The sequence below is a fragment of the Octopus bimaculoides genome, chromosome 11 (genome assembly GCF_001194135.2).
Source record: "Octopus bimaculoides isolate UCB-OBI-ISO-001 chromosome 11, ASM119413v2, whole genome shotgun sequence".
In the NCBI taxonomy this organism is placed as follows: Eukaryota; Metazoa; Mollusca; class Cephalopoda; order Octopoda; family Octopodidae; genus Octopus; species Octopus bimaculoides.
In genome coordinates, this window is record NC_068991.1 from 16,243,013 (window position 1) to 16,250,903 (window position 7,891).

The window sequence follows — 7,891 nt, forward strand, 5'->3', positions numbered from 1 at the left end:
TTGTCATCATCATCATCATCATCATTATTCTCATCATTATCATCAATGTCAGTCACTACCAATATCCCCTTTTTCAATCATGACCACCACCATCATCGTCAAATCATCAGCATCATCATCATCACCGTCGTCGTCATCAATGCTACACAAACTACCCCCTCAACACTGTTGTCGTCATCATTCAATTTTACCAACTCATCATCATCACTGGCGTCATCATTTCCACAGCCACCACTAACACCCCTCCCCTCATTGTCGTCATCACTGTCATCATCGTTCTTGCTCATTGTCCTTATCAACTTCCATATCATAATTATAACTGGAGGCAAAGAGGGAAACTAATAAATGACAGTCAGAAGATCGTGTTTCACCAACAAATCATCTTTCTTATTCAACTATTTATCTGTCAAGCCAATATGGTGAATTTGACCTGCTAAAAATAGCAGCTAAATTCCCTCACCTTACACTTTACTATCAGAACATCACATTGAACAATGTGGTATGAGATATGCAAGATGAGATGGTCACTGGTCAGCTCAACCAGGTGAGGTTGAGCTTAGAGCAATATCTATCCATCTATCTATCTACTTACACGTCAATATATCTACCTTATTCTCTTTATCTACCTACCTGTCTACTTTGTACAGACCTACATTCTCAGTCTATCTAATTAATTCAATAATAGTATGAATTCTTTTATAAGAATTCATCAAGTAGCTAGCATGAAAAAACCCTCATAAGGGAAAAATCCATCACTTATTCCCCAAAATATATTTATTTATATAAGGGCATTTCTATACATGACTGCCTCACGCTAAGAGGAACTCTAAGGTCAAACTACCATAATAAACACATTTTTTATAAAATAAATAAATATCTAGCTATCTATCCATCTATCTATCTATTTATCCATCTATCCATCCATCTATCTATCTATCTATTTATCTATCTATCTATCTATCCATCTATCTATCTATTTATCCATCCATCCATCTATCTATCTATCTATCTATCTATCTATCTATCTATCAATCATCTGCCTGCTTACATACACAACTTCATATCTACTTATTATTATACTTTTGCCCTGAGTTGGTTCCAAGACCTATGATCAAAGTCATTCCAACAGTGACGATCACATTTTTCCCCCCTTTCTATACACAATGTATCATAAAAAAACATTAATCTCTGTGTTCTTACTTTTATAAGGATAACGAGATGTGCTTTGAGAAGATGTTTAACTATTATTTCCAGCAAGATGGATGGGCTTATAGTTTCTCTCCTCATTGCCTCAACTGTTACTGTGTTGTTGGTATCACTTTTGGCATAGTGGCTGTGGTTGCTGTAGCAGTTGCTTTCTTGTGGTGATTGTTGTTATTGTGCTAATATCTGTGTTGTTGCTGAGGTGGTAGTATCTGTGCCATTATTGTTGTGGTATGTGTAGTTGCTGTGATCAATGTACTTTTGTTGTTGTGGTGATGGTATGTAGTGGTGATATCTGTTCTAGTGACGTTTTGATGGTAGTGATGGTAACTGTTGTTGGAGTGGTAGAGGTGGTGATATCTGCGTTGTTGTGGTAGTGGTAATTGTGATATCTGTGCTGGTGTTGTAGTGGAGATATCTGTGCTGTTGTGGTGGTAATTGTGATATCTGTGCTGTTGATGTGCTAGTAGTGGTGATATCCATGTGGTGGTGTAGTGATATCTGTGTTGTTGTGGTGGGGGTGGTAGTAGTGATATCAATGTGGTGTAGTGGTATCTGTGGTAATATTTGTGTTGTGGTGGCAGCAGTATTGATATCTGTGCTGTTGTGGTAGTGGTGGTGATATCTGTTGTAGTGGTAGTGGTGATACTGTATTGTTGCAGTGGTAGTATTAATATTTGTGTTGTTGTGGTGTTGGTAGTGGTGATGTGTTGTTGTTGTGGTAGTGGTGATACCTGTGTTGTTATTGTGGTGGTAGCGGAGATATGTCATTGTGGTGGTGGTAGTGGTGATATCTGTGTTGTTGTGGTGGTGGTAGTAGTGATATTTGTGTTGTTGTGGTGGAGGTAGTGGTGGTATGTGTTGTGGTGGTGGTGGTATTGGTGATATCTGTGTTGTTGTTGTGGTGGTAGTGGTGGTGGTATCTGTGTTGTTGTGGTGGTGGTAGTGGTGATATCTATCGCTGTGGTGGTAGTAGTGGTGATATCTGTGTTATTGAGGTGGTGGTAGAGGTGATATCTGTGCCATTGTGGTGGTGGTAGTGGTGATATCTGTGCTGTGGTGGTGGTGGTGATGATGACATTTGTGACTAGTGGTGATATCTGTTATGACATGCGCTGTACTATAACAATATAGTACTCTATCAATCAATAATTTCCAAACTTTTTTTAATTAATAATTTAAAAACGTTTCTTTATATTATTGTCTATTAAAATTTTTTTAAAAACAGCCATCATAAAGACACCCTTGAAACCCTACCGGCAAATTTCGGTCTTTTGTTATGGACCCCGCACCACCATAACTTTCATTTCCTGTATAAAAACGAGACATTGTTATAATTTGTCATTATATTGTTTTCAAAACATCAGCGAAATTGTTAATAACCGTGGTTGTTATGGCATTGCTTCCGTTAGTTGAGGTAGTAAGTGATAATTAGTGATATCTGAGCTTGTTATTATGGTGATATCATAAAGTGTGAGTGTGTGTGTGTTTGTGCGTAAAGGTGGTGGGAAGGCGGATATATTGAAAAATGAATAAATAAATAAATAAATAAATGACTCACGAAATTAACCAATGAAATGGCTAGAAATCATATTGAGACGATAGGAGGAGGAGAAAGCGACAGGACACATAGATACACACACATACACGTGTGTGTTAGTTATATAGTATTTATATGCTGCGCGTGCATTCCTTTTATTTATTTATCTCTCGTGCTAGGACAGCAGGTACTGCTATTAATTTATCCGGAGGATTACCACTGGATTTAGCAAGCTTTTTTATTAATATACTGTCGCTACTACAATTACTTATTATCTCCACCACTCTTATTATTATTGCTGAATGTGCGGGAAGGAAGGTGGTGGGACTTGACCTATCTTGTGTACATATATATATTTGTATATCAACACTTGAACTTACTAGATTTGTGAAAATAACGTAGAAAGTTTGTTGTCAAGAAAAACGAAAGAAAAGCTCTTATTTCCGTGTTGTTTTGTATCACGAACTAAACTAAAACAAATCTGATTTCTTTTTATGATATTGTTGTTATTGTGGAGAGAGAAATTTTATCTTATTTTTCTGTAATATAAATTCGTTCACATGGATTACTTTTATTGTTGAAATCAGATTTTTGAAATTCAATAACCACCACCTGACTAAAAGGAAAAAGTCAACATTGAAAATTACCTGATAATTGTAAGTAGAAAACACACTCCACTAAACAATTTGATGAATTCTGTGTATGTATATATATATATATATATATATATATATATATATATATAATGTGTGTGTGTATATATAAAATAAACGTTTAATCTACAAACTATATATTTTGTTTTGCTTATTACTTTTCGGGAAATAAAAGTTCAGTTCCCGAAGGAACAAAATATATTTTGTTGATTATGGATTAAATGTTTATTCACTTTCAGACTTGCCTTTGAGTTCTTTTCTAAGTAACCAGAAATAGCTTCTTTGAAGTTGTCACCTTCTGTTATATGTGTTTGAGTATATATAATATATATATATGTTCTTTAGTTCCCGAAGGAACAAAGTATATTTTGTCGATTATGGATTAAATGTTTATTCACTTTTAGACTTCTTTTCTAAGTAACCAGAAATAGTTTCTTTGAAGTTGTCACCTTCTGTAATATGTATGTGTATACACACACATGTATATATTATATACTTGGAGACATGTATAGGCTAAAAAGTTTGATATACACTTAGAAAGAAAAAAAAAGACATTGATTTCTCATCACGAAGAGAAAAAGGCTGTTTTATTTTTAAGAATTATTGGCGGAGTTGTTATTTTTCTGCTTTAATATTATATTTTGTTTTAATTTGCGCGGTTCTGTTCCTTCCCTTACAAAAACATCTCCTTCACTGATGAACTGTTTTTCTAAACGTATTATATGAAGTTCAGTCCCAAATTGTTCAACCGCAAACGTCATTTTTTTTCCTTTTACGTTTTATTTAATTCTTAAATTACCTGAACAGAACACACACACGTGTGTGTGTGTGTCTGTGGTCCTTAAACTACGGGGAAGTCGGTAATACTTGGAACAAGCTATAACGCAAGGCGACATCTCCACAAATGTTATTGATGTTTGTCGAAACTGTATTGATTTCTGCTTTTGATAACTTCGGGCGAAGGTAAAGAATACGCACACTCAATGTTTAGGAGTACAGGGTTAGAGTTGCGCTGAAAACGGTTGGTGTGCGTATTCTTTACCTTCGCCAAACTTCGATATATATATGTATATACATGTATGTATGAATAGTTAAACACGTCGTGTTAATAAAAGATAAACTTCGATAGTTTTCAGCCGATATTATAGGCCCAAACATCAATATATAATAGCTTTTAAACTTCTTAACTACTATTATTAGCAGATTTAGCGAAGCACATGTAAATTTGTGTTTGCAAGCTACTTTTAGTTAATGCATACATACGTGTGTGTGTAATAAAGATGGCATGAGACAAAACAGTTTGCAGTACTGTCAATTAGTCTATAATCATTTTCGTTTTCATTAGTGTTATTGAACTTTTCAATCTATTCCCCTCACATAGTTAACTGCTTTTGCAATAATTAATTAGTTCTGTGTGTGTGTGTGTCACTGTGTTTCGTATATGTATCTATACTATATTATATATATATATATACACACACACACACACGCTGCTGCAAACAAGCTTGGGAAGGCTGCCTTTGTGACATTAAGTAGCATAGTTCAACGCTTGCTCGACGTAAACAAATGTTGTCTCTAGGGATGTTGTTAGTGGCGGGGTTTTCTTCATGTTTTTGTTATATGTACCACATACACACTGAGATGGAAAATGTTCATCACTTTTTCTGTCCGTGTGTGTGTGTGTGTCTGTCTGGGACTTTTTTTCTGTCACCTAACAGTATTCTCATGTCTGTTGGGATTTTTACGAAAATATATTAAAGAAGAGAGAGTGAGAGAAAGAAAAATTAGTATTATATACACACTGAGATGAAAAATGTTCATCACTATTTGAGTGTGTGTTTTTCAGTCTGGGACTTTTTTTTTGTCACCCAACAATATTCTCATGCCTTTGTTGGGATTTTGGGAAAATATAATATCAAGGCAGAGAGAGTGAGAGAAAGAAATAAAAATGAAAAATTAGTGAGTGACGTCTGGTAAAATGTTGTTAGTGTTTTTCCTGTGAGAAATATTGCGAAGAAAATAGAATATCGTGAACGACTGCGCACACACACGCTCACTCTCTCACACACATGTGCGTATATTTCTTTTGTTTCAGTAATTGTACAGCGGCCATACTGGGGCACCTTCTTGAAGCGTTTTGTTCAGTTTCCTTCCATCAAATCCACAAGCAAGGGTACCATGCTGTGGGACTGAACCCGAAATCATGCGGTTGGGAAGCAAGCTTGTTATCACTTAACTACTGGTTTACAGACTTATAAATCTGTTTAGGATTATTCTTTATATCTTCAAAACAGACTTATAAACCAATAAACTCGTTAAAGTATATTCATGCTGTGGAATCCGCTTATTACAACCACGGACAACCGTATCAAATTGTTATCGTTATCTTAAAGTGATTACATTAAGCAGCATTCGCTGTTTAACTCCACTTCTCTAATTTCCTCAGTACTTTTTTTAGTTTGTGAATGTTCTTGTTCTTGACATACAGACGTGTGTATAGACATATATATGCGTGTGTGTGTGTGTATAGGCTTACATGCAGTTGGGTGTTACAAACAGAAGAATAAAGTTGATGATTTGCTTCACTCTGTCCAAGTTCAATTTCGATCAGTCTTTTTCTTATCTTTTTTGTCGCACATGGCGAGTGACTCTAAGCTGAGACTGAGTGAAACCCTCTGTTTTGAAAAAAAAAACAAAAAAACTAATATATACGCCGTATGTAAACAAAAAAGTGGCACTATCATGCTATTAGCTGTCAGAAGTGAAAGTGCTCACTGTTTTTCGAAGCGCTGAAATGTTTAGTAGAACAAGTAGAAAGATAAATTTTATTCAACGTATAGATACTGAACAGTATAGATATAAAGGATAAAATCCTTTTTTTTGTTTTTAAAAGCAGAAAAAAGGATTTTATCCTTTATATCTATACTGTTCAGTATCTATGCGTTGAATAAAATTTATCTTTCTACTTGTTCCAACAAATATATAGTATTATAATCAGTGAGACGTCGCATGTGCCTAGTGGTTTATATCGATTTCTAACAGGCACAACAAACCAACACATCTGGGTCGTTGATTCATGCTAACCAATAACTTAACTTTGGTTCTTTTCTTTTAAGGGATGAAACTTTTGAAAAACTACACATTTATACACTTCAAATGCAAACGAAATATCTTCCAATACCTTTTATCTTTTACTTGTTTCAGTTATTGGACTGCAGCCATGCTGGGGCACTGCCTTTAAGGGTTTTAGTGGAATAAATCGACCCCAGTGCTTTTTAAAATGTCTGATACTTATCCTAGCGGTGTCTTTTGTCGAATCAAGTTACGGGAATGTAAACAAACCAATATCGGTTGTCAAGCAGTGGGAATGGACACACGCGCGCGCGGTTATGGTGATAACATGAAAAAATTGTCTTGCTTGGAATTTCACACCATTCTTCCCACTCTCAACTTTGTTTTTCTTCGTAGTTCCCTTTAAAATGCATATTTTTAATCAAGTGAATTTGGTAGACTGAAACTAGAGGCCCGTCGTATTATATGCGTTTGTCCCCCAACAGCGCTTCACAATCGGTGTTGGTTTGTTCACGTCCTCATTACTCATCGGTTCGGCAAAAAGAAAGGTAGAATCAGACTTTAAGAATGAGTGCTAGGGTCGATTTGTTCGACTAAACCCCTTCAAAGGCGATGCCCTCGCATGGCTGCAGTCCAATGACTGAAACAAATAAAAAATAATGGGATGTGATTTGAGAGAAGTTTAGCTATTATTTCCAGCGGGCTCAGTTGGCTTACAGATTCTCCTCTCATTGCCTCAACTGGTATTGTGTTGTTAATTTTTGCATAGTGGTTCTGGTTGTTGTTATATTGTAAAAACGTACAAAAAGTCTTCAATTGAATTAAAAACAATGAGGAAGTGAAAGCTCACTATTGTATATACAGACTATTGTTTACATTTTAAATACGTATTACTTTCATTTTTCTTGCTGGAATATTCTGTAACAGAACTCAAAACCATTGATTCTGATTATGTGAATTTTATCAATTCTGAAAAGATGGAAGGGAAAGTCGGGCCACGGTTAGATTTTTCAGTACTTATTTATTAGTTCTTGTTTGGCTCCAAGCTCAACGCTCATTCACCAAATCTATGAATGATCAAAGGTTTTGCTGCTGTGACCATCAGCTCATTGTTTTAGAGATATATGTGTCTTTATTTAAGATGCTAAGGTGTGATTTGTCGGAGAATTGCATACTATTTCTAGCAGGTGAATCAACCCCATAAAGGCCTCTTTGTTGACTCAATACCGGCAGTATTGTAGAAATAAGTTTTGTGAAAATATGTGTGTATACATATATGTACTTGCGTGTGTGATTGTGGCAGTGTGTGTATGTATATATATATATATATATATATATTGTAATATGTATGGTAGTTTATATCAAACTTTGTTATTATCCAGAAACTTTCCTCAATGTACGCACGCACGCAACCAATAATCCT

General features: G+C 35.3%; 2 protein-coding genes across 2 annotated transcripts in view; one reads left to right on the forward strand and one right to left on the reverse strand.

Moving 5' to 3' along the window:
* LOC106869728 (apoptosis regulator BAX) overlaps positions 1 to 7,891 on the reverse strand; it is a 134,077-nt gene that overhangs the window by 96,569 nt on the left and 29,617 nt on the right. The gene's annotated exons all lie outside the window — the stretch shown is intronic.
* Positions 2,829 to 7,891, forward strand: part of LOC106869726 (putative deoxyribonuclease TATDN2) — a 25,212-nt gene continuing 20,149 nt past the window's right edge. The window contains exon 1 of the mRNA XM_014915577.2: positions 2,829 to 3,399. The gene's annotated coding sequence lies outside the window, so the exon portion shown is untranslated. The remainder of the gene's footprint in view (positions 3,400 to 7,891) is intronic.